Raw genomic sequence first — 27,597 nt, 5'->3', positions numbered from 1 at the left:
TTGATACAGGAGGGAAGGGCAAGGCTGTGCTGCTGTATACGGGCATGCTGTGCCAGTGTAAGAGCAGGTCTGATGCGGTGACCTGCATTATTTCCCTCCCATGTATCTACCTGCTCCGCTTAGTGTGTGACATCTCTATGTCTAGACCAGCCTCACCGTTTCCTGTTCCTGAATGCCTGTGATCAAGTCCCATCTCTTCTCCTCTCCCAGCAGAGCATAAGTGTGGAGCTGAACACTCCTGCTAACTGTGGGGACAAGTTTCTTGTGAGCTTTACATCGTGGGGAGAGCAAACCCCAATCTCCTGCAGTATGAGGTAACATCCCTGCGATACGCACATCCTGCTGTGCAGCACAGCAGCAGAGCAGAGCCCGTTTCCCTTCTTTCCTTTTTTGGATCTGCGTGCACACGGTCCCTAATGGAGCCGGTTCTGAGATACCAAGAACAGAAACCAAGTCACTGCAGCGCCTCACGACTACCGGCGATCGCCTTCCTCGTCATTATCACCGTAATCGCGAACCATCCTTGACGCCCCTCACCAACACCAGCTCCAGGTACCGGACACCGAACAATCAGCCCATCTCAAAGCTCCGACACAACCCACCGACCCCAAACTTCTCCCCCAGCTCTGGGCTGCCCACCTTGGTGGAGGGGGCGGACCCTTGGACCCCTCCGGAGCCAATGGCAGCGGGGAGGACGCGGGGAGGCGGCGCCGGGCGGCCGCGGGGAGCGGGCAGGGCAGAGAGCGGGCGGCACCTTGCAGCGGGCGGAAGGTGAGTGCTGTCGGGCCGGGGATTTCCTCCCCGATTTTTTTCTTTTTCTTTTTTTTTTTTTGCAACTGGAAAGTTTGCAAAGAGGTTGAGCGGTTGGGTTCTTATTTTTCTTCTCTCTCTCTCTTTTTTCTTCTTCTTCCCCTTTCCATTCAATTTAAGAAAGGGGGTGGGGGTGAGATTGCCTCCCTCCTGCTTTGCCAGCTCATTCATTTAACAAAGGGAGTTGTATCCAGCCTCGGGCTGTGCGATCGAGAGCCTCTTGTGGTCTTCGGGTAGAGGTTGGAGGGGGGAAAATCGGGGCTCAGCCCGCGCCTGGTGCTGGCTGTGGCTGGAGGGGCTCCGGGGGCCGTGGGATGTGGGGGGGGGGGAGAACACAAAGAGTTGAAGAGCCGACCCCGTGCTGAGTGATGCAGCCTCGGGCTTTGTGTGTGGCTCTATGGTAGGGATGCAGACGTGGGAGCGTGTTTCTCCTTAGCCCCCTCCGTTCCGTGTGTGAGATCTGTTGTTATTCAAGATCTTAACGGCAAAGCTGAACTTAAGATCGTGGCACGGCTTGGATTGGAAGGGATCTCTCGAGGTCTCCGATCCAGCCCCCCCTCCGGCTCGGATAAGGGAGCGAACGGCAGAGAGGAGACCTTGCGAGTTGGGTGGCACCTCTGGGTGCTCCTCGGAGCCCCAAGGAGAGGCAGCACCGCTGGGCGAAGGGCAGCAACTCTCGTCCTTTCCTCAGTGCATGGAAACCCGCAGCTCTCCCATGCTTGCAATCCTTGCTTTTGCTGCTTTTGTTATCCAAAGGGCTTAAAATCCACGATTAGTGGGAAGAGCTGGCTCCATCCGTGTGTGTGTCACGGTGCATCTGCTTCTGCTGGGCATTGCTTGATCCTTACTCAGACATTACTTCCAGCAGCAAGATTTATAAATAAATAGATGTCAAGACCTCTGCTTGTTACCAGCTGTAAGGCATGTACTTTAGGTGGTGATTAAGTACACTGTGTGCGTATGTAAGAACAACTGTAGAAGCTGTTTAGTTCTTGCCAAGCTTTTTAAAGTGAAAGCAGACATTGTAGCTGGTGAAATGGCTGTGCTGGGCACGGGAGGGAAACTGTTTGTTCTCCTTGCTTGCGATTACTCTTTGTACAGTGACTCACGGATGCCTTTCACTGAACCGCCTCCCTGCTTTCCTTACCTGGAGTTTCCTGGTGTTGCCTGGTGCAGCAGTGAGCATCACCCTATCTGCTGCTCTAACAGCCTTCCCGTTGTTTGGGTGCTTTTGTCTTGCTCAAAGCTTTTTAGGATGAGGCTGGAAAAACTCATCCGTGTGGAGCAGCTCATGTGTGTGTCCACTGGGTGGTTAGACATTACTTTTCCCTCTGTGTTTTCACTGGGTTAGGCAGAAAAGGGCTGTAAGAAAGAAGGGGACACTCTGTAACAGAGGATGATGTGAGAGAACAAGGGGAAATGGCTCCAAACTAAAAGACGGGAGGTTTAGGTTGGATATAAGGAAAAAGTTTTTTACGTTAAGGATGGTGAGGCACTGGCACAGGTTGCCCAGAGAGGTGGTGGGTGCCCCATCCCTGGATGCAGTCACGGTCAGGCTGGATGAGACTCTGAGCACCTGATGGAGCTGTGGTGTCCCTGTTCATTGCAGCACAGTTGGATCAGATGGTCTTTAGAGGTCCCTCCCAACTCAAATGATTATGTGATTTTATGATAAAATATTCTGCTTGTCTATTGCTTTTCTGACTGCTTTGATTGCACTGGAAATACAGACGTATTGTTTTGCCCCAGAGATCTGTTGAATTATTGCTGATTCTTGTGGATTCTTTCCTAGATCTGTGCAGAGCTTTCCTCAGCTTTGACTGCAAGTGCATGAATTACACCTGGTTTCTTAAGCAGTTTTGTTTTTGTTTAACTGAAGATATGAGTGAGCTTCAGTGTGGCTTCTTTCTCTGTTTTGCACCTTCATAGGTGTGGGAAGTTTCGTTATTTTGTAACCATGGCTGTGATGGCCCAGTTCCCTTACATTCTTATGAGCATATTGAAACACCTATAAAAACAGACTTTTCTGGTTAGCAAAACAGAAACGATGCTGAGTTCCACCCTTCGAGTGATCTGGGTTTACAGTTCATCCTGTCAACAGCACGTGATAACAGAAGTAAGTAGACTTCGTAAAGGGTCTGAAAGCAACCATGCTTTGTGAGGAAGTATGAGAAAACAGCCTGAGACCAAGCACCTGTAAGCAAAAGCCGTATTTCTTTAAGTCTTGCATTGTTAGACCTTTGACACATGCACGAATCTCTCTTGTTTTTTACCTCTTTGGGAAGGGGAAAGAATACTGCACGTCAGAAACGTATTGTGCCTTTTTCTGTGCTTGCCCAGGAGCTTTGCTTGCGTGTTCAACCTCTATGTGGAATTGGGAAGAATGTAGGAGTGTTCTGCTTGATGGCAAGGGCTTGTGCTTATGGAGAAAATTATCTAGTGTGTTGCATTTCATATGGACTTGCACAGCTCTCACCTGGGGGGAGGTGCTTTGAAGCCCCATTCCCAGTGGGAGCAGAACCAGGGCTGGCAGCAGATGCTCAGTGATGCAGTGCGTAAGGCACAGCGATCAATTCTTCCCTCCTGAGCAAGAGGCATGTGGTGCTCTTTAGGATTAGGTAGCTTGAAACACACCAACACTATTTATGCTAACCGGGATTTACTCATTAGAAAGAAAAAGGCTCTTACAGGACATGCTAAGTATTATAATTTATCATCATTTGGGAGGCAGTGGAGTCGCCGTCCCTGGAGGTGTTCAAGAAACGTGTAGATGTGGCACTGAGGACATGGTTTAATGGCTGGTGGTGATGGTTGGCTGCTGGACTTGGTGATCTTAGTTGTCTTTTCCAGCCATCATGATTCTATGATGCCCCAGTAGGTGTTTTAAAATAGGTCAGTGAGTTGCACTCTAAAAATGCAGATTGCTCTTTGTGCTCATGCTGGTCCCCTGGATCTCACTGTTACTGCGTTGTACGTGGAGCAGAGAGCTGAGAGTATTGCTTCCTCATCTCGATTTGGGGATCCAAGCAGCTGTGCTAACAAATGCACTGGTATTCTTGCATAGCTTTCTCCAGCTCCTTTCGTTTTAGCAATTGTTTGCTGGGGTGGTGCAAGAGGAAGCAAAAAAGCTATCTGATGAAGTGCGTTTCCAGGGGAATTCAAAGAAACAGTGGAAGTATTCAGGTCTTGTTTATGTACCAATGTACTTCTCGTAAGTTACTGAAGCTCTGGAGTAGCTGTTTAAGCTGGCAATCCACGTGTTCTGTTCTTCCCATCGTACAGCAAACGATGGCCTTTCTGTGTCTCTTACATCTTGTCTGAGACGCAGGTTAAACAGCAACTGTCCTTCTGTGGTTTCCTTCCTTCTCACAGTCTGTGCTCTTTGGACCTGCTACACAGCCAGCTTATTTTGCTCTTACACTGATATAACTCCCTTAAAAATCATTGTTTTTCCTACTTCTCTTCTAGAATTACTGAAGTCAGGTGGTGGTAAGTGAGGCATCCTTTTGTCAAGGAGGAGAAAATGCTGATGGGACAGAGGAAAGGTCATATTTTGGGTAAAACAGACCAAAGGAGAAGATTGCACAAGTAGTAATCAAGTGTTCTTTCAGAAAGGAAAGAATTTCTCCCATAATAACACTTTGTGATCCCAGTTAAGGTATAGGAAGCATGGCATGTGATGTATGGTGTGTGTGTGTGTGTGTACATACATATATATATATATATATATATATATATATATATATATATATATATACTGAAGTTCATGATGTAGCTACTAAAATCTTCTTGATCATGGCCTTCAACTACGAGGCTAAGAGATACAAGAGGCAGGTATGCATTGTGTAGGGCATAAAACCTTGTTTCATCCTCTGTTCTCTTCTTTATAAATTTAATCCATACATGTAATCTAAAGTGAAAATGGAGTATAAACATAACAGGTGTTCATATTTGTGTTTTTAGAGCAGGGAGTGTCATTCCAGGTTCACCTGAAGCATTGTCTCCTGCCTGATGTGTGTAGTGCCTTTCCACAGTTTACAGGTGAGGTAGAATCATGGCTCTTGGTGACTTTACAGATGGCAGCAGAGAGAAGAAAAATCAAATAGAATCATAGAGTCAAGGAAAATTAAGAATCAAGGCCAGGTTGGATGGGGCCCTGGGCAGCCTGGTTTAGCATTAAACGTGGAGGTTGGTGGCCCTGCATGCGGCAGAGGGGTTGGAGATTCATGATCCTTGAGGTCCCTTCCAACCCTGGCCATTCTGTGATTCTGAGTCACAGGCTGTCCTGAGTTGGAAGGGATCCATAAGGATCATCAGGTCCAACTCCTGGATAGAAACATTTAAGATGCAGTCTGGCATCCAGAGTTGTAACAGCACCACTTTGGGACTTGGAGTTACTTTCTGGAAGTGTGAGTAGGGTTTGAACTGTTGGTTCTCTTAATGTCTGTAAGTGGCACAAGGATATTTGGTATGACAGCTCTCTTACAAGATAGAGCTGTTTCTCAGGGCTTGGATTCTATTCATGAAGCAGGAGCTGGAGTGAGAAGCATATTTCATTGGAACTGGTGTCTTACTGCACGTGGTTTTTCTCCTCGTTTGTATGCAGAAAGCTTTGTATGATGTGAAATACCTTATTGGTTCTTTAGCATAAAGAATTTCCAATATAAATTATTTTCTATACTTGCAGATTACCAAATGCACGTTCTCAAAATATGAGTGCCTTGGCCATTTAGCCCAAACTCCTCTGTAGAGAGAGAAGAAAAGTAATTCCTTTTATAAAACTTGAATTTATTTTTCCCAGCTAGCTGTAAATGAACATGCAGTTTCACCAGCAAGCTGAATTCAAAGGCTTTGTGCCAGAATGAATCTATCCTTTGCCTTTAGGAGGTATTTCAAGAATGTCTTATTTCAGTCTTGCTTTGGAGAAGCTATAAGTCAGAGCTGAGTGTAGAATTCATGTGCATCCATAACTCAGTCTTGTTTGGAATGAAGAATAAACTGCTTTCCTCCATCGTCAGTGGGGAGGAGTAGATCTTTCTGTCTCAGTAAATCCAGTCACTACTGCTGAGGCTATTAGGTTTGTTTCAGCTCATGGCTGTGATTCTTTGTAAGGTGCAGCATGGGCTTGAGGCCATTACTGAGCTCTGTAACCCTCTGTGTTGATGTAGAAGGGGAAAAAAGTACGAGGCCGGACTTATAATTTATCTTTTGCTTTTTCTAGTTCATTGAGCTGCTCACCTGAGTCTGAACTCTGGTGTTCCTTCACAATAAAAGGTAAATTTAACAGTCAGGTAGCAGCTGCAAAAACCAGGGAGTGTATAGGAAAAAAAGGAATTAGCAGCAAATGGGCATGTCAGAATTTGAAATGCAGTATTGATTAGTTCATTAATTTTAATAAGACACTCAATTATAAAAACACCCATTACATTTTGCAGTTTCTTCTGGAAATAGAACAAGTTATACATCCTTATTCTTTCAGGAACACCTCACTCATGCTGAATTTTAGCATCATTTCCTTTGCAAACCACAGAATGTGTTAACTCTTCCTGTAGCCCAAGTTTGGCTATGTCTTATTCTAGCAAAACATTATCTTTAGTAGGCCACTGTTTTCAGTAAACTGCAGGACTTACACGTAGCATGTACAAACTGAAAGGTACCTTAACTGAGAGTGATCCAAATCAGCATGTCGTTGAAATAAAGACTGCAGTTGAGGTCAAAAGGCAGATATTTAAATACTGGCTAATTGCTAGAAAATCAGGCAGATCCATTTAAAACACAACACATAAAAACAAGCCTTTATTTAAGCTCAGGAAACAAGTGTGAATGGGAGTGATGGCTCATGAAGGGTGTCACAGTTTTCTTTATGTTTAGAAATATGTTCTATGGCCTTTATAATACAGAAATGTACTTTTCAGTCTGCAGGTCTTGATGACTTCAGGCTTGTTTCCAACGTGGATCTCTGACTTTGTTTAAATAATATCTCTAATAAAGGATTTCCTGCAGGTGGTTCGAGGCACTCCACTCTTGGCACTTCTTGATGAAGTCAGGAATTGCTGTAGGAATATTTGGTTTCCATGCAAGAATGAGGCTGCTGGAAGACCTAAAATAAAGACCCTGGAATGATTGTTTACTATGGATTCTCTGAGGGCTGTACTGAATGGCATTTTCATGGATGTGGTCACTGCTAACTCTTTTTTTCCACAACTGTTTGATTGAATTTTATTGCCAGACTACCCAGGAAAGCAAACTTTCCTGTTTAAACCACAAAATATTAACCACAAACTTAGAGTTCACATCCCTGCCTTGCCCTGCTGTTGTGCTTGTCTTCAATCCCACTTGGGAATGAGATGTAAGTTCAATTGCAGTGTTGCTCCTGTGGCCTTGCAACCACAGCAGCAGATTGTAGAATCATTCAGGTTGGAAAAATCCTTTAAGATGATCCAGTCCAACTGTCAACCCATCAGTGATGATAATGGGAAAGCATTGGGAGCTGAACTAAGAGGGGTAGGCATGGGGGATGGTGGTGCTGCAGAGCACTTTGTTTAAACCATCCCATTTCTGATAATCTAAGTAACTGCTGAGCTTTTTTGGTAAATCTTAATGCGTTTTATGGGTGTGTGTGAAGGTGTTTGGTCTTTCTGTTAAGCTCCAAGATTCTGGAGATGTGAAGTCTATGTAAAAATCTGTGTCACACAATGGAGACTTCTCCCACTCCTATCTGCAGGAAGAGTGACAGGATTTGATCCAAGTGTGCCTTGGAGACTTAAATAATGAGGTTTAAGTGTGGTTGAGCCTTCAGTTCCTAACTTTGTGTGGGAAAGTGAAGGATTCTGCGGCGTTTTAAAATTCAGGGAGTTTATTAACAGCAGAAGTTGTGGATGCTCCATCCCTGGAGGTGTTCAAGGCCAGGATGGATGGGGCCCTGGGCAGCCTGAGCTGGTGCCTGATGTAGTGGTTGGCAACATGGCAACCCTCCCTGCAGCAGGAGGGCTGGCACTACATGATCTTTGGCTTGGTTTGGAAGGGGCTTCGTTCTATGATGCTATGAACTTAGTTCTGCTCAATCACCAAAATCTTGAGTTGATAGCCTTACAAAAGCCAGAGAAGCGAAGGGGGGAAGGAGGAGGTACTGCAGCACTATACTGCACTTACACTGATCTAATAAAAAATCTCTTCTAATTTCTGGCTCATCAAATTTCTCATTGTTACATCAACCCATTTGTCTTGGTAATAAGATGACAGGTGAAAAACCTGCAATCTCTTACTTTTCTGTATCTTAACAGATTCTTCTCCCATGCCACTTTGAATCCTTTAATAGCAGGGATGATGATTAAAAGGGCCATATTAAACTCCTAAAAAGCAGCAGAAGTTTCTTCCACTGTGAAACCAGTGCCAGAAGAATCTGAGAGAGTGGGAATAGCATTATTTTTTGAGGCTGCCTTCAATCCCTATCTCATGTTCCTAAATAAGACTTTGAAGACATTTTATGAGCAAAATTAAGCTGACATTTTATCTTGATGAAGCTGCAGCCTGGCAGTGTCAAACTGCTGTCTCTCCTTTCATATCTGGGAGCACTGACAGTCATATTAAATGTAATTTGGTGCATATGTGGGAACTAACTTCTGCAGGTATTGGACTCAGTGATCCTTTTGGGTCCCTTCCAACTTGGGATGTATCTATGATTCCTTCTGTATGCTTTTGATTCTTTTTTCCCTCCCACCCTCTATCTTCATTCCTTAACTATATCTCTTAAAGCCTATCTCTTCTTTTATTTTTTCTTTTCCTTCCCCCTTTCTACAGTAACACTGTTCATCTCCTGTCCAGCTCTACTTTCCCTGGACGCCCACAAGGCTGATGAGAAATGGAGGCCTAAACCATCTGTGATCCTGAAGATGAGCAGTAGGGAGGTAGTGTGCTTCGTGTTCCACCCCACTAAGAAGCAGCTGCTTCAGGGCTCTGCAGGGGGATAAAGGTTGGATAGGGGGAAGAAACTCATGGCCTGCCTCTACGGAGAAGGCAGTTTTGCTGATGGGACATGGAAACTTTAAAATGTGCTGATGTCATTCAGAAAGGCTGAAGAGGTGAGGATAGGGCTGGGAATTGCTTGTCCTTCTAGAAGAAAAAGCAAAAAAGCTTGGATTCCTCCAGGGCTCTTCTGGAAGCCGGAAGGATCGTATGATTCTATGAAAGCAGAACACAAACAGTATATTCTTCTGTGTAGGCTGTCTTTAAATGGAGGCAGACGGCCAGAGACAGTGTTTGAATTCTAGGTTCAATAAAGGCACATCCTCCAGTTAGACACAGCAAAACAGTGTCAATTTTTAGAATTAAAAACAGTGCCTAAATGCTTCAATAGCTTGTCATCAGGTGACTCACTGCGCTGTCATAGTGGGGACTTCTGGCTTGCATGAAAGTTATCCTTGCTGAAACAGCATCCTGCCAGCTCATATTAACAGCCCTCTCTCCCAAAACTGTTTCTGATTTACTCCTGGTGAAGAGGGGTTTTGGAGAGAGGGGCAGGACCAGAAGCTAAGGGGGAGTTTAAAGATGAGAAATCCCATTACATTTTTCTCTCTGTTGTTGATGACTTCCGAGTGCCAGCTTTTTCATTTCTTCTGTGTTTGTGTCTCTGAATTGTGTCCAGGGGTTGCAAAAGAAAAAAAACATTCAGAAGTGATGACCATATCTGTAAGAATTTAGTCATTGACTTGGTCTGACCAAAAATGCCTTTTCTTGTCTGCGATGACTTCATTTAAAGTTATAGGCTACTTAAAACAATGATAATAATGTTTAAGTGATCTCAGCTTGAGTTTTCTTCATCTCCTGCAGTTGATTTGGGAATTGTCAGAATCATGATTTTTTTTATTATTATTATTTTTGCTGAATTCACATTATCAGTTTTCTTTTAGATGCCCTTTTGCTTTTTTAGGAACAAATCCTTTGTAACATTAGGTATTAGGTACATCCTGCAAGAGAGCCCTTCCTGCCTTCTGGTCCAATACTTATTCATCCTCGGACCTAGTCCAAATGCCACCACCAGTGCTCATGTGAGGCTTTTTCTCTTCCCACTTTTCTTCCCGAAACATTTGTTCCTATGCTTTCAAGCAGCATAAATGCGTCAGTTCAGGAGATAATGGTCACAGAGATTAAAATAATCTCATCCGAGCAGTGAGTGGCTTTATGCCTTTAACATCATACTTACTTCTGTCATCAGCTTCGTGCTTAGTATTGCAGTGCAGATCTTGCATATCTGCTGATGTTCGGTCGCTCTCACAATGCCACCCTGTTATTTTGGCTCAGATTCCAGGAGCAGTGACTTCAGCAAGGTGATCTCATCCTACCTGCGGTGTAGCTGTGTTTGTTTTTGAAGAGTTGAGATCCCAAAATCTGTTCTGTCTGCACCTCCTGTAGGCAAAGGCAAATCCCCTGAAATCCAGTAGGATGAGCATGTGCGATCTCTGTTCTGTCATCCTCCTTTCTCAGCAGTTTAGTGGGCATGGTGGTGATGGGTTGATGGTTGGACTAGATGATCTGAATGGTCTCTTTTCCAACCTTCATGATTCAATAAATTAACACATTTCTCTGTTTGGGAACTTAACGTTTTTCTTTCCACTGGGATGTGAATGGGGTGAGCAGTGAAAGGCTTCTGTAGCATAACTTACATTAGTTTTTGTTTGTCCTCTCTGTGACAGCTGCAATCCTAAATTCCGTAGGAACTAACCCTATAAATTCAGAAGGAGAGACTCTGTGGTTGGTATTGCACTGTTCTTGATTAACAGATTAGATGCTTGTTTGCCTTTTTCCTGAAACTGGCTGCCTCCACCCCATCTCATTACAAAGCTGTAGAGTGAAGATGTAGCTGCTGGCAGCTGTTTTCCTTCTCATAATCGTTTTTAGTTGACCACATTAAAAGTATAACTCCGATCTTGCACTTTCTTGGGGATAGACTATGTGCTGAAAAGATGAGATGTCTCCCTCTCCACCTGCTGGGAGCGTGCTTGAGTTTCCCTGGGAAGCGATGTTACAGGGCGAAGCTTGACAGAGCTGAGCTCATCAAGGCATGCTGCCATCCAAAGGCAAGGTTGCTTTTCCTCTTCAGCACTTGGCTGTGAGCTGAGCTGGAAGAATACTTAACAGAGTGACATGCAGTGTCATATTAAAGATCCTAGAGCTTCTGTGCCTTAGGAACCTGGATGGGGCTGGCCGTATTTAGTATCTTTATTGATGAGTGAACCTTTAGTAAGTCTGCAGATGACACCCGTCTGAGAAGTGCAGATCTGCCTGAGGGTAGGGAGGCCCTTCAGAGGGACCTGGACAGGCTGCACTCCTGGGCTGAGGCCAATGGGATGAAATTCAACAAGGGCAAGTCCCAGGTCCTGCACTTGGGTCACAGCAACCCCATGCAGCACCGTGGGCTTGGGGCAGAGTGGCTGAAAGCTGCATGGAAAAAGAGGATCTGAGGGTGTCGGTTGATGCTCAGCTGAACGTGAGCCAGCATTGTGCCCAAGTGGCCAAGAAGGCCGATGGCATCCTGCCTTGTGTCAGAAATAGTGTTGCCAGCAGGAGCAGGAGCTGATCGACCTTCTGCATTCAGCTCTGGTGAGGCTGCACCTTGAGTGCTGTCTTCATTTCTGGGCCCTTCACTGCAGGGAAGATGTTGAGGCCCTGGAGAATATCTGGAGAAAGGCAACAGAGCTGTGAAAGTTCTGGAGCACAAGTCTTATTGGGAATGGCTGGGGGAACTGGGATTATTCAGTCTGGAGAAGAATAGAGTCTGGGAGACATTACTGCCCTTTACAACTTCCTGAAAGGAGGATGTAGCGAAGGGGAGGTCAGCATCTTCTCCCAGGAAACAGCGCTAAGGCAAGAGGTAATGGCCCCAAGTTGTGCCAGGGGAGGTTTGGGTTGGATATTAGGAAAAAATTATTCTCAGAGAGAATGGTCAGTCAGTGGAACAGACCCCCCAAGGAGGTGGTGGAGGCACTGTCCCTGGAGCTGTTCATGAACTGTGGAGATGTGGCACTGAGGGACACAGTGGGGATGGGTTGGTAGTTGAACTTAGTGATCTTAGTGGTTTTCCAACCTTAATGATTCTTTGTAAGGACTGTAAGACACGAGAGCAAATCTGGTGGCTTCTCAGAGTTAGTTCATAAATAAGTGTTTTTCCTTTTGAAAGATCTACCTGCTGGGGTGCCTGCTTTGTGTAGCTTTTCATTTCTTGTTGTTTCGTTCTTAACTGTATCTACCCCCAAGCTCTCTAAACCTCTACCCCATGCACATTCAGCTCCTGCTGCTTCTGCTTCTGCTCAGTATCTGAAAATCCTTGCAACAAAATGGGTTTTTAACTCTCTGACTGGTTCTCTGTCTTCAGTAAATACGTTTCGGAGACAAAAGGCTTGACAGAAAATCCCAACTGGCACATACATTTCCTACTGCTGTCTTTGTGCTCTTCTCCTCAGCCTGGGCTCTGTGATACAGTGTGGAAGCACAATACTTGCAATCCCTGCCATGCTCTAAGGACTTTGACCAGAGGATGCTTTCAAAATCCATTTTGTAATGTATGAGAGCATTTTGGGTTTTTTTCTATCTCTTGCCCGCATAATGTCAGCATTACATGGCTCCCAATAATCTTGAAACGATGGTTCAAAATTGGAAGGATGCTTTCTATAGCAGGTTAGAAACAGTCAGCTAAGACAAAGCTTCTTCTTGGTGTCCAGCTGAAACAAGTTTTAATCCAAGACAGAATTAAGTTGCTAATGCTGCTGCCATTCACACTACCTTGTGTTTTTATATAATCCTGTTGTTTTCCAGTGCTCCTTCCTTGCAGTCCTTCAGCTTGTAATTAAAATGGTGTAGTGCAGGAGTCATCTCCTGCACAAACCATCCTGGCTTCCTCATTGAGGTGCTGCCCTTCTCTGTCACCTTCCACCTCAGCACTGCTTATAAAGGCTCACAGGGAGAATAAAATGAGCATGCTGGAGAGGTAGCGTTCTTTCTTCTGTTGTGCAGGTGAAAAGGGCAACACAGAAGCAGCAGGTGCAAAGGGGAACAGGAAAACACGTATCTGAACAGCCTGAAATATGGGTGGAGAGGCTGGCAGTGTCTGTGCCTCAGAGCCCATAGTCAGGATGAAAACAAGATGAGAATTTTTCACATTGTCAGGAACTGTGCAGGACGTATTCAGTAAAACCTGTACATGAAGAAACAAAAGCAAAAAAGGTGTTTTTGATAACCTGGGGCCGTAACTCTGGCAGTAGCCTATGGGTGTCAGTGGGGACATTCAGGGGTTCTCTTAGCAGCATTTCTAACCTTGAGAGCAAAAGCAGAGCATTTCTAAAAGCTGTGGGTAGGCATCTAGTGGGAACCCAGAACGCTTGTGGGCGCTTGATTCCCTTGGAAGCTGTTGGGATTTGGCACCCAAGCTAGTAAAGTATTTTTAAAGACTCATAAATATCTTTCTGGAAATTGGGTCTGATGTTACTAGTCAGCCTGAGAGGTGAGATTTTTTTTTTGTTAAGTAACTGCTGCCTTTGATCCCTGTTATTTCTAGCAGATTAACAGAAGGAGATTGAGGAAAAGCAGTAAGGGTGGCTGTGGGGCTAGCAAGATCGACTCAAGAGGAAGTTATAAGCCTATGTGCATGGGTGATTTTATAAAATGAGGAGAGCAGGAGTGTTTATGGGCTTCTGCAGAGTCTAAGTGGCATGGAATGGAAGGTGTGGAAGAAGGAAAACTTTGGTCTGTGCTCTACTAGTGCCTGTGCAGGGTAGTGTGGGAGTTGGACTAGATGACCTTTAAAAATCCCTTCCAACTCAAATGATTCTTAGGGTACACTTGGGGGTGTTTGGGGACAGTAGTGTAGAAAGTTGAGTTTGGGTACAGTTGGAGTTGATGAAGCCCTTGCAGAGGGTTGATTCTATCAGTCTTAACTTCTGAAGATACTGCAGACATGCTCACACCAAGCACGCTGTAACCAGTAGGTCAGAAAAATTAATTTGAGGTAAATATGAAACAAAAATTAGACCAAATAATGAGTCAGCAGGATTGAGTGGCATTCAACTCAGAGTCCGGAGGAACTTGAATGTGAAACTGCGGAACTGCTGGCCAGCCTGTATCATTCATTGCTATAGACTGCTGCTGTGCCAGAGGACTGGGTTGTTGCCAGCGTAATTCCCATCTATAAAAAGGACTCTTGAGGGGATCCTGGGAACCACACACTGCACAGTCATGATCACAGAATCACAGAATCACCCGGGTTGGAAGGGACCTCAAGGATCATGTAGTTCCAACCCCCCTGCCTAGCAGGGCCACCAAACATACACATTCAGATCAGGTTGCCCAGGACCCCATCCAACCTGGCCTTGAACACGTCCAAGGACGGGGCATCCACAACCTCCCTGGGCAGCCCGTTCCAGGGCCTAACCACTCTCCTTGTAAAGAACTTCCCCCTAACATCCAACCGAAATCTTCCCTCCTTCAACTTGGATCCATTTCCCCTAGTCCTGCTGTTATCAGCCCTTCTGAACAGTTTACTCCCCTCCTGGGTGTAGGTTCCCTTCAGGTATTGATAGGCTGCAATGAGGTCACCCCGCAGCCTTCTCTTCTCCAGGCTGAACAAGCCCAACTCCCTCAGCCTGTCCTCATAGGGGAGGTGCTCCAGCCCCCTGATCATCTTAGTCGCCCTCCTCTGGACCCTTTCCAAAATCTCTATGTCAATGATGTCTATGATACCAGTTTTCAGAACTGAAATATGGGTCTCTGAACACATGGGTAAATGTTTTCTGCTGGAAAAGAGTCAGTGTGGCTTCTGAAAATGAAAATCTTGCTGCACTACCCCGTGAAATTCTGTGGGGTCTTGTTAAGAATGGGGTTAAAGTGGATGAAGTATATTTGGAATTTCTGAAGACTTTTGTCAAGATGTGAAACTCTTCCAACCTTGGAGCAGAGGTGGTTTTGTGGTTTGAAAGCTGAATGGATAATGACTGTTCAGTCTGGAGAAGAGGGGGCTTAGGGGAGACCTTACAGCTCTCTCTAACTCCCTGAAAAGAGGTTGTAATGAGGTGGGGGTTGGCCTCTTCTCCCAGGTAACAATGATAGGATGAGAGATAATGGCTTGAAGTTGCATCAGAGGAGGTTCAAGTAGGATATTAGGAAAGATTTTTTTCTCAGAGTGGTGAGGCATTGGCACAGGCTGAACAGGGAGGTGTGGAACACCTCTAAGGACAGGGACTCAAGAACCACAGAGATGTGGCACTGAAGGACAGTGGGCATGATGGGGAAGGGTTAGGGCTGGACTTGATGATCATAGAGGTCATTTCCAACATTAACGATTCTGTGCTTCTAAGTAAAACACTGGGTGTAATTTCACTTCTCAGGATGGAGACGGAAACATCCCAACGTAGCAGTAACCAAAAAAGCCATCTTTCTCATCTGGTATTGGGTCAGTGGTATCTTTTTGCTGTTGTATGAATGCTTGGTGCACCTGCACCTTCTGTGTGCTGTGTAGCTCTGGTCTCTGTGTATGAAGAAGCAGGCAGTGGAGCAACAGAAAGGCAGCAAGAAGGGTCTCAGAGATGAACTGCATCCCCACAGGAGAGGCAAAAAGCTGTTTGGTGAGGAGAGGGAATGTTACTGAGGCTTAAATGGTAAAGTCAGTGCGCAAAACTGAAAGCGTGAACCTTGTCCTGTAGATCCCATGCTATTACAACAAGTTGTGGGGTTTGATTTTAAAATGGATGGAGGAACGTGTTGGCGCTGTGGTGAAGAATGGCTACGCATGGCCTCAGAATAGGTGGAATTTGGTGGCAGGCTTTGCAGCTCTTACCCACCTCCACTGCCTCTGCAAGAGCCTATGTGACTTTTCTTTCCCCCAGAGCTCTCTTCCATAGCTTTTCAGGGGAAGTGATCATCCAGGTGCCTGGCAAACATTCGACTCTCCTTTGAGTACACACGGAGATTGTTTTAAATTACAAGCAACTTAACCCTCAGAAGTGATTTATTTTTTTTTTATTATTATTTTTTTTTAAGTGCTGCCTTCAGCAGGTTGTGCATGTGAACTCTGTTTTAATTAAGGGCGAGGAATCTGTTTTACATAACTCTTATCCCAGATTCTCATGAGAGAGTGAAAACAGCCCTGAGGGTCTGATGAAGAGGCCAGCAAAGTCAGTTGCCTCACAGATGGGAGACCTGATTCTCATCTGCCTGAGGTTCTCTCAAGCTGTGTGACTGGCCCTGGGCTGGCTGAGAGCCAGCGAGGTTGAGCTGAGGCAAAGGGGTTGCCTTGATTTTCCTGAGGCATTAATTTGGGGTTCTGGGTAGATTCAGGTGCAGTGAGTGCAGATCTGCCAGAGGTGTTTGCCCCCATAGTGGGAATGGGGATTTAAACCCACCTATTAGTGTTAGTGGGATTGGGTCAAGGTGCTTTTCTGAACCTTTGAAAATGTGAAACAAATCATACTGGAAGTCGCCCTTTAGAAGTGATTATGTATTTCTTACTTTTCTAAATAGGAATCGTAGAATCACAGAGTGGTTTGGGTTGGAAGGGACCTCAAAGATTGTCCGGTTCCAACCCCCCTGCCACTAATTCAGGCACCAGACAAGGCTGCCCAGCACCACATCCAACCTGGCCTTGAATACCTCCAGGAATGGAGCATCCACACTTAAGTTCTAAAGTCTAAGAGGGACAGGGAGCACATGAGTAAAATGTTTCTGTGCAGTAAGGAGGGAAAATCCAGGATGCTTGTGTGTTTGTTTTTTTTTTCTTAAGAGAGAAAACAAACAAGTGATAAGCATATTAAAACTCAATTGTTGCAGTACTGGAAGCAGGTCATGTAAATTAGAGGATCTCTCACTCTGCACAAAGGGAAATACGAAAAAGCAAGCAGCACACTCTGTAAAGATGCTAATGAATCTTCTGAGTCAAACTTGGCATGTCACTGGCATATGCTGTTTGTTTCTTGTTGCAGAAGCAAGCCTTTCTCTTGGTAAGGTAAGCTGGTAGTTTCACCAGTAGTTTTACCATCTTATTATCAAAATTTCAATGTGATGTTGGAGAAGTTATGCAACTGACAGCACAGTTGTGACCTTGTGGTGGCCTGCTGACCTGGCGGTGGCTGGCAATTATTTTTTTGGAAGCAAAACACCCTTGAAAGGTTTGCAGTGTGTGTTTATTGCATCCAGTGATATATAGGGCAGATACCTTTCCTTTTTGCTGTGAACATTAAGCAGGTGGGGCAAAGACAAACCAGCTGGAATAGATGTTCTTCAGCTGCTCAGTGAATGAGCAGACAGAAAGGAATGTCATGGTCGTGTCACAGCTTGGATGTGTTTTGCTGGGTAGGGGAGTTGGTAGGCTTGAGTGTAAGCGTCAAGTGGAAGGCAACAGAGGTGCAGCCTGGTGCCAAGATCAAACCTCTGCTTCATGCCCCTTGTTCACTTAATCTGTGTCCCCACTTTGTGCACGGCTAGCAGAGCAACTGCAGCTTTCAGATGTTCTGTGTTGCCTTGTAGGTATTTTAGCCTTGGAGGAGCAGAGCAGCTGTTCCATCACCCATGAGTAACATTTTGTCACCAAGTAGTAATTTATGGAGCGATCATTTCCTGCGTGTTGTTCAACAATTAGAAAAGGATCCTGAAGTTTTATTGGCCTCTTCTTTAGGTGGGAAGAATTGGCCAAAATAAAACCCAAGAAAGAAACATCATCCATTTCTGCAGAACCCCTTATTCATTTTGTCTTCCACAGCTATTTCAGGATATTTCTTTATTTCAAATGTCAGTGAATTCATTGTGCAGTGAACAGTTGGTTCTTTGTGAACTCTGCATGAGTTAGAAGATGCTCATATACGAAAGCCATAAGCATAATACAAATTGTGATGCTTTCTGGACAGCTGCATAACTGAAAATGATGGGTGAAGTGGGATTTTGCTTGCATAGATACCCTAATCCTCAGTACTTCAAGTTTTTGCTTTGTTTTCTTTGGCTTCAGAAGCAGCCGGTGTCTGGAGCTGAAGCACTCTGGTTGGTGCTCTGCTTAGCGTCCCCAGAAGACTTGCAAACTTAGCCAAGCTTTCAAGCTTGAAAGAGATGAGCTGCAAAGCTTGAATTGCAACTGGATGCCTCCAGTTCTGGGAGTCTGCAACGACTGTGACCTTTTGAAATCTTGTTCAAACTGTTTTTGTTGCACTCAGACAGGAATGTTATGTTCTTTGTTCCACTTCCTAAGAGGCGAAGCTTTTTGTATAGGCTGCTTGCAGCTTTTATAGTTGGATATATACGGGGCAGGGGAGGAAGCAGGCAGAGGCTGTTAGATGTTTTCCAAGCTGCTTAAAAAGTCCTTCTGAACGCATGCAGGAGGTTTGAAGTTCCTAGTTGAATTTTGCAAATAACTTCTGTCTCGATTAGGAACAGAAATAACTGCCGGATTTGAACTGCTTCCAACTTCTGGGCACCCAATTTGTGTCTGTTCAGCAAAGGGGACTCTGTTTACAAATTCTCAGTTTTTCTGAACTCTGGAAGGAAACATCCAACACCTCAAGTACCCTTACTGAAATGCTCTTGTTTATCCAGCAGGATAAAACTACATTCAGGAATTACAAATAGTGTAACAATTTGCGGTGCCTGGTGAAACCACTTAAGCACCCTTCTCAAGGCCTGTGTGCCTTCAGGTATGCGGCTCGAGTCCTCACCAGGCTTTATTGATTGGATAGTTAATATTTTGGGATGAGCAGGTAGAATGGGAATGGCACCATTTCCACTGTTAGTGCAGTTAAATCACTAGGAAGAACCTTACACCTAAAAGGCCTCTTGCTTGAAATTGGGTTTGTCAGAATAGCCAAAACTTAGACTGCTGAAGCAGGAGAGCCTTACGTGTAGGAGTAACCCAAAATTTCAAGGCCCTGAGAACTGAACCTGTTCTTCAGTAATCATGGCATCATTAAGGCTGAAGAAGACCTCTAAGATCCCCAAGTCCAACCCCAACCCGTCCCATGCCCACTGATCACGTCCCTCCATGCCACATCTCCACAGCTCTTGAACACCTCCAGGTACGGTGACTCCATCACCTCCCCAGGCAGCCTGTGCCAGTGTATTACCACTCTTACAGAGAAGAAGCTTTTTGTAATATCCAACCTAATCCTCCCATGGTGCAACTTGAGGCCATCACCTCCCATCTTTCTATTGTTACCAGAAGATGCCAACTCCCACCTTGCTACATCCTCTTTTCAGGCAATTGCTGAGGGCAATAATGTCTCCCCTGATCTCTTCTCCAGTCAAACAATCCCAGTTCCCTCAGCTGGTTCCCATAAGATCTGTGCACCAGACCTTTCATAGATCCTGCCCTTCTCTGGACATGCTCCAGGGCCTCGATGTCTTGTATTGAGAAGCCCAAAACACATTTACTAGAGGTACAGCTTCACCATACTGTTGAGTCCATCTCTTATTTTCCTCCCCCATTGCCCACTAGACATCAGCAGTCAGGCACTGAGAAGCACTAAATGTGCATGGCATGGCTGCAGTGGATTCAGCTTTGGGTTCAAAGCCTACAGGGAACAGGCTTTAAAACGGGCAGACCTTTTTTTGGCTGGCTGTGCCCATAGGCATGCAAACCCTCTGCACACAAATGCAATTTGGAACCTGTACCCTGGGCAATGTGTTTTCTCTTGTGCCTGGCTGAGGACTGACCATGGGACTTCAGCTATTTGCTTTGGAAATTGAAGTTTCAATTGCATCTGATAACCGCGCTGATTGTTATGTTACACATTTAGCAGTCTTTTTGTTTGTTTGTTTGTTTGTTTTAATAGCTCTTTCCTTAATTACTTCTGTAAATAATTTTAGAAGGCTTTACATCAATTCCAGAGAAGCTGGCATATCAAATCCTGTGAGACTGGCAGCAGGTGCTGTAAGTAATCACTCATATAAATTAAGCAGCATATTCTGAGGCAGTAGGTTAATTTCTAGGTAAACAGCCTGCATACATATTATTGAAATCACCTGCATCGTGACCTAGCAAGTTACCTAAGGCTGTGTGTAGCTTGAATCACTGGATTTTCTCAATGAAGTTAAAGGGCATTTCATTTTTAGAGAAATCTGGGACTGTGTGTGACTTCTAATAGTTGTAATAGTGCTGTGACTCCGAATCATTGAAGCTGATGGGCTCTGTGGTGTCTGTTAAATGACTTTCATTGACTCTACGAAACTCTGTTTAAAATGGTAAGCCTTTGTGTTGCTGCACAGAGCCTGGCTTTGGAGCACTGCATCTCACTTTTGGGGTAGGAAAGTGCAGTTCTTACAAACCTAAGCTGTCTTTAAAATGACTTTCTGCATAAAGGTCATGTAAAAGGGACAGAGGAAAGGGAGAATTTGTCATTAAGTGGAATCCCATGCAAAGTGGAGTAGAGAGAAACAATGCCTTTCTTCCGTGGACTCAAGTAAGGAAGTAACTTATGTGAATTGGAACTAAAAAACATGGATTTGTGGTAGACTGTGACTCATCCCTCCTCTGACTTACAGTTGGTACCTGCTATGTCTTGGATGCTCAGCCTAGTTAGCAACCTGCTAAATAGATTTGGAGCTGCTTTTCACAGCCTTCTTTTTTTTTCTGTTTTTCTGTTTTTCTGTGCTCAGTTGTCTCCAGAAAGAACTGCTGTCAGGTTGGAAGCTTGTATTGGGATGCAGCCCTTCCATATGTGGGAAAAAAATAAATCCAGATGACAAGCTTCTGATAGTTGAGCTCAGTCTTTGACCAGTGTCGCAGAATGGTTGGTTTAAGGGGCTCCATCTTCCTGCTTTGTAGAGCTACTGATTTGTATGCTCTGAAGGCTTATAGAGGCACTGTTGAGATGCTAGTGCAGAGTACTGATTAATAGGTTTTTACACTCTAAGATAAATTCTTTCAATTTTTGTTAATAGGTGAAGAACATCCTTTAAATAAAGAGTGGGACTTTGATTCCAAGTTATGTTTGTCAAGTGAAGGTGTGTTCTAACCCTGTGTTCAAGAAACTTTCTTTACTGGAGAAAGTGCTTACCGCCAACTTGTAGAACTTGGTTGGGTTCCATGCTGAATGATGGAAATAAGATGGATGAGTGGCTTCATTTTTTTCATAGCTCAGCTTCTCCTTTGAAACTTGAAAACTCATGTGAAGCTGTAAGTAAAAAGTCCTCTTCAAGAGATGTTCCAGCACTGTGAGAACTGGGACCAAACTGTCTTCAAAAAATAATGGAAAAGGAAGCTGCTGCCACTGCTTGTGCTGACTGCTCACTCTTTGCAGAACTGATTATGGGTGAAGGTCTGAATGTGCGCTGATGCATTCTCATGGTCTGAGCGTATTCTCTGTGATGCTGTGCAAGGCTCGGAAATCAAGAGCTTGGTCACTTCAAAATGGGTCAGAAATTGACCTAATCTAAATATTGTGGGATTGAGGGGCAGAAAAATCCTGTTTCCCAAATGATTCATTGCTTCATGAGTTGCAAAGATGGAAAGCATCAGGTAATGCAGTGATGAGATAACTCAGCAAATATCTTGCAGGCAGCTGTCTGAATGGACTCTTGGAAGGGAAAGCAAAGAACTGAACATCCTCAGTTCCTAAGTATGTCATTGAAGAGCACTGCTTTGCATCTTTCCCACTAATGACTGACTTAAACTCAGCCTATCCAAATCTTTTTTTTTTTTTCCAGGCTATATAAAGGATTTGTAATGCTTTCTGTTATTCAAAGCAGAACTTGAAGGCAAAACAATCCTTTACCAGCCATACGAATACAGTGTTAAGGGGCTTGGATGCCTTAATAACACAAAATAGTAGTCTGCTAGCCTGTCCTCAGGAATGAAACACATCAAGCAAATTGCTGTAACATTAGATTGAAACTTGGCAATTACATTTGTGAGGCAATTTGATTCTGCTCCCTTAAATTGCCTCTGGAGAACATCCCACTGTAGTCCTGGTCTGATTCCAAGCCTACTCTGCAGACGCCCTGAGCATAGCCGTGTTAAGCAGCCAGTTCTGATGGTGTGGTCTGTGGAGTCGCTAAAAAGCCTTCAAACCTCGTTTGCATTCTGAGAGCTTTCCGTTTAGGAAAGAGAAACTGACACCATCCCAATTTTAAATTTGGAAGAGGAAGAAAAAGTAAAAGGCCTCAGAGAACCAGGCTTTCGTTTAGAGTGCAGAGCTAGCAGGTTTGTTTATTGCTCTGGCTTTCCAACCTGCCTTCTCATTTGAACTCCTCCTGACTGCTCTACTACTGCATCCCCTCATTGCATCTCTCCGTTAAAACAGAATCACTTCTAATTTTACAAGCTCAGTTCTCCCATAGGTGCTCTTGGTCACAGTTGTGGACCCTCTCTTTGTCCTTTCACAACCATCATCTGAAAATGTTTCTGCTGCTTTTGTCTTAAAAATAACATCTGAAGTTAAGGCTCCCTGTTTTTTACTGCCATATAAATTCTGCATGATAATTACTGGATAACAGCTGTGTAACTGAGAGACTGCTGCCATTTCAGATGACAAAAGCCTGCCCAAGCAGCAGCAGTCCAGCTTCTTTCACACAAATTCCAGGGGCAGTGATGATGAATTTCCTGGGTTCTCTGCTTGGTGGTGACAGTGGTATCTGTGTGGCTGCAGTACATTATGCTGTAAGTAATAGTTTAATGGGCTTGTGTGCAATAAATTGCTATTTTCTGTTGGCGTGTGGTTTTCAACAGTATGTCAGAGAATTACTTAAGTCTTTTAATTTTTATTGTTCAGAGGCAGTATTTTAAAAATGGGATCATGATACGAAGGATTTGTGAAGAGGAGGGCCTACAGGCTTTTATCTGCTGCAGATATTTCCTAGCAAGAGTATATAAGTCATGAATATGGCAAATATGTTTTTTCCCCAATGTAAAATGCACGCCTGTTAACTATTCTGTGGAAGTCTTTTTGTCATTTGATAACTCAGAGCTGCTTTTAAGCTTTTTAAGTTTTAACCCATCTTGTCTTTTTGGCAGTACGTGTGCTCACAGTTGGACTCTTGTCCCAAAGTGAGTTATATTTAAACACCTGAAAGATCCACTGTCAAACTTTCCCTCGGCTGTCTTTTAAAACTGTTGTGGATTTTTTTGTGTGTGTTTTTGTTTGTTCTGTTGGTCCTCATGTCAGAGAGCTGCTGTGACAGCTTGAGTCTGTACCCAATGATTACATGTGATGTCTCATTAGGAGCTGTGGTACCATATAAAGCTCTTGGTTTGTGGAATGCAGGAACTGGCTGTTGCTTGGCTCCCTGCAAGAAACAGGTCAGGTTGGGTTGCACGAAGCTGATGAAACTTTTCTTCGAGGGAAACATTCAGCTTGGGCATATGGTTAACAAATATTGCCTAGATAAGAGTGCAGAATCAGAGAATCGTAGAATGGTTTGAGTTGGAAGGGACTTTTAAAGGCCATCTGGTGCAGCTCTACTGCAATGAACAGGGACACCTACAGCTCCATCAGTTGCTCAGAGCCCTTCCAGCCTGACCTTGAGTGTCCCCAGGGATGAGGCATCACCACCTCTCTGGACAACCTGTGCCAGTGCCTCACAACCCTTATTGTAAAAATCCTTTTCTTTATATCCTTACATCCAGCTTAAATCTCCCCTCTTTTATTCGGTGATTGTTTGATGATGTCATGGTTGAAAGTGCTCTGTGGGGTTTTTGCTTTTAAAAACCTGGTTTGTTTGGCATTCAAGCAGCCTTTGGAGCTGTGGTTTTTGATTGTGTGCTTTTAAAATCGACGTGATAAAAATCCTGCTATTATGGAATGGCCACAGTATGTGTGTATGCATGCATGTATTGGCTGAACTAAGCTGTTCCAAAATACACCCTTGGAAAGCTCATCTCGGATGCCGTCCTTTACATTTTGCCAGTTTTCAGAAGCTGTCAGGTAGTACTGTGTGGGAAGTGTTACAGGGCAAGATAGGATGAATCCTGAAATCCTAATTTGGGCCAAACACCCACTGTTTTCAGTGGGTGGCTTGCTGGCACCAAGGCCAAGTACCCCTTTAGCTATCACAGTTGACCTTTCATCTCTTTTAAATTACTGAGACTGAGCATTGGTGTCCATATCTTACATTACAGATCAACCTGCAGGATTACAGCCCTTAACTTCATCCGTGCAGTTGGGTCTGTGATCAAGAAGTTGGTTAAATGAAAACATTTCCAGTGACTGTTCTTTAGATTCTCAGTAAGGCTGGGGTAATGCCAGCAATCTGGTAATAGAAATTAGCTGGGGATGCAGAGCACTGCATAAGGAAGACTTCCATTCTGTTGGGAAAACTCTGATGTTCTAAATTCAACTTTTCATAAATGGAGAAAATATAACCGCTTTCACTTTAAAATAGAAGCTTCAAATTCTCTCAGAATATCAACACAACTTTACTGAAGTAATTATTGTTCTGATAATTGATGTTATTTATGTGTTTAAGGAAAATGTTTCAATGAAATGCCTGCTAATTTTCCCAGGCTGTTTCTTTCCAGCTTGAGATTTGGAGTTGCATGTATGTTAGAAGTAGGTACCTGAGGCTCCTCACTGGCACCATGCAGTTGAGATCATAAAATCTTTTGGCTTCTTCTGTCCATGCAAGAAAGAGGAAAATGTTGCGCTTGTGTTGGCGGCATCCCAAAAAACAAAACAATATCCCAACTCTTATTAAAATAATTGCACGCAGGTCTTTTTTTTTTTAAACCAAGTACGTGTTTCTTACGGTAACTGCAGTTGCAGAAATACCTGGAAGGAATTTTTTTCATGCTGTTTTCTTTCCATACCTGACTTTCTTCTAAAGAGTTGATTAAGGAGGGCACAGCAAGTGAATAGCACTGTCCCTTTCCCACCCCCAACCCCCCTTCTTCTGCCTCCATAATCACAAACTAGGTCAGTGCAAGATCTGGGACAAGAGCTTGCATCTCCCAAGTACCAGGACTGTACTGCAGACCTTAAAATTCAAAATGAGGGGTTGTAGTGCCCAACTCCTTCACATACTTTTCTGCTCAAGGTTGTGACTTACCTCCTTTTTTAATCTCCATCACTAAATTGAGGCCTTGAATACCGTAGACTGACTGAAAATCTGCTTGCTTTAGATAAGCCCAAATGGTTTGGGGGTGGTGCCCCTCTCCGTTAGAAGCTCCCTGCCACTTTCTGTGGCTGGTAACTGCAGACTTAGTGAGGTTGGCAGGGAGTCACTTTGTGCAACCTCTGTCTCAAAGCTGCTCGGGCAGTGTGCTCTGGGGGCATGTCCTGATGGGCTTTGAGTGGTGTCCAGGATGGCAGCTCTACAGTCTTTCTGGGCAATCTGTTCTAGGATTTGACTCCCTATGTTAAAAAGGGGTTAATTTAAAAAATAATAATAATAAAATTATTTTTTCTTTTTGTTATTTTGTTACTGTTTATTGGGATTTCCTGTGTTTCAGTTTATGCCCATTGCCTCTTAACCTTGTTGTTATATACCACTGAGAAGAGTCTGGCTCCAACTCTACACTATCTCTATAATACAACTCTATACTATCAGGTATTTACACATATTGATAAAACCCTCTGAGCTTTCCATTCTGCAGGCTGAGCAGTCCCAGCTCTCAGCCTCTCCTTATATGAGAGGTGATTAGAGGTTGAATATTTGGTAATATTTCCACTCAGAAAGAGTGGTAATGTATTGGCACAGGCTGCCCAGGGAGGTGGTGGAGTCACCACCCCAGGAGGTGTTCAGGAACAGTGGAGATGTGGCACTGAGGGACAGTGGGCATGGTGGGGGAGAACTGGGATTGGACTTCATGATCCTAGTCTTTATGATCCTGTGATTACGTTGACGTCCTTTTACGAGACTCACTCCAGTGTCTCCACATCTCTCTTGCTCAGGGGAGGTGTGCACTTGACCCAGTACTCCAGATTTAATTAACCAGAACTGAGCTGAGGGTAAGAATCCCTTTCCCTTGACCAGCCAGCAGTGCTTTTCCTGATTCATCCAACAAGCAGCTGAACCTTCATTGCCACCATGATGCATTGGTGGCTCATGCCCAATGAAGCACCAACCAGTGCTCCTTAGTGTCTCTGCCCAGCTTTTCTGCAGGTAGACTCCCAACCTATACTGGTGCCTGGCATTATTTCTCCCCAGCGGCAGAAGTTTTGCATTTTCATTTTGTTGAACCTTGGCTCCTTTCTCCAGCCTGCCCTCATCCCTCTGAGTGGCAGCACACCCGTCTGCTCTGTCAAACACCCAGCCAGATTCTGAATGGTCTGCAAACTTGCTGAGAGTGCACTCTGTGCCATCACCCATAATCTTTCCTTTATGAAGAATCCAGAGCCCTTTGTGGAGTGCTTAATGAATCGAGTCTCTCAACAGTCCTTGAAGTTGCTGTTCGCTAGGGAAAATCAGTCACAGATGAGGTAACTTCCCTTAGAATGAAAGAGCATCAAGTTGTGCACCGTATAGCAAGGGGCTTGATTTTAAGGTTGGACACTTAAATTCCTTGAAACTCTGATACTTGCTTCAATACCAACCATGCTGACACTAACAACCTGATCTGTGGCATTGCTAGTTGGCCAAAAGCTGAACAAGGAATGCTGTCCAGGGAAGGAAATCTGTGAGGTTGGTGGGTAAAATGCAGTAGAAGAATGAGAGAAAAATCCTATTGGAATTTGCTAGTATCGCAGTGATTTTTTTCCCCCCTAAACTGTGCCCCATAGGAAATAGGGGCATCAACTGAAATTGCTCAATGCTTTATTTATATCCCCCCTCCCCCCAAACCTACACCCTAGGCATAGTCTCAACCTCTGGGCTAACAGATGGTGTGGGGAGGAAGGAGGGAGGGAGAACAATTTGCATCTAAATAGCTGAAATAAAAAAAGGGTCCCACAGACCAGCCCCACTCACCTGCTGTTTAAATCCCCCTGAGAAACAGGCAAACGCACTCAGTTTTTCAACGTCTGTGTCAGCTGTACTGAATCTCTGAGGTGTTCTGTCCCAGAAAGGATGAAAGCATGTGTGTTGTGCTGGCTTGACTGTGTTTGGCCCCAAAAATACAAACCTGCAAGAATTTGCTTCTTTGAAGCTGGCTGACAGCTGTTTCACTTCTGTTCAACCTTCCTAGCAGGACAACTGCTGTTGGCTATCAAAATTAGTGCTGTGCAAACACTAATTTGATGGGAAGTTTAGGAACAGTATTGCTTCCTCCCTCAGCTTCGTACTCATATGACCATACAAGCCAGTCTTCAAAGGTGCTCTTGCCATCTGGTCCTTTTGCCTCGTGCAATGTGATCTGGTGCTGCAGCTGTGCCTGCAGGTGAAATGGGGTCTGGCCCCAGTGACCAAGCTCCAAGCTCAGTACAGTGGTGACCCTTCAGGACTGGATCACTGGGCTGAGGCCATTGGGATGATCTTCAACAAGGGCAAGTCCTGGGTCTTGCACTTTGGTTGCAACAACTCCATGTAGCGCTATGGGCCTGGAGCAGAGTAGCTGAAACCTGGATGGTAAAAGAGGATGTGGGGGTGCTGGTTGGCACTCAGCTGAACGTGAGCCAGCAGTGTGGCCAGGTGACCAAGAAAGCCGATGGCTCCTGCCTTGTATCAGAAATAGTGTGATTAGCACGAGTAAGGAAGCTGATGTCCCTTCCGTATTCTCAGCTCTAGTGAGGCTGCATCTCAAGTAATATGTTTTAGTTTTGGGCCTCTCACTACAAGAAAGATGTTGATGTCCTGAAATTTGTCCAGACAAGGGCAGTTAAACTGTGAAAGGTCTGGAGCACAAGTCCTATGGGGAGCAGCTTAAGGAACTGGGATTGTTGAGGCTGGAGG

At 44.5% G+C, this 27,597-nt stretch overlaps 1 protein-coding gene across 1 annotated transcript in view; it reads left to right on the top strand.

The window, feature by feature from the left end:
• Positions 1 to 712: 712 nt before the first annotated feature.
• PAK1 (p21 (RAC1) activated kinase 1) overlaps positions 713 to 27,597 on the top strand; it is a 69,226-nt gene continuing 42,341 nt past the window's right edge. Inside the window, exon 1 of the mRNA XM_042862571.1 lies at positions 713 to 771. The gene's annotated coding sequence lies outside the window, so the exon portion shown is untranslated. The remainder of the gene's footprint in view (positions 772 to 27,597) is intronic.

This window comes from Lagopus leucura, unplaced genomic scaffold (genome assembly GCF_019238085.1).
Source record: "Lagopus leucura isolate 7727_CA_CO unplaced genomic scaffold, USGS_WTPT01 Super-Scaffold_702, whole genome shotgun sequence".
In the NCBI taxonomy this organism is placed as follows: domain Eukaryota; kingdom Metazoa; phylum Chordata; class Aves; order Galliformes; family Phasianidae; genus Lagopus; species Lagopus leucura.
Note: the sequence above shows the minus strand (reverse complement) of the source record. Positions and strands in the feature narration are given on the sequence as shown.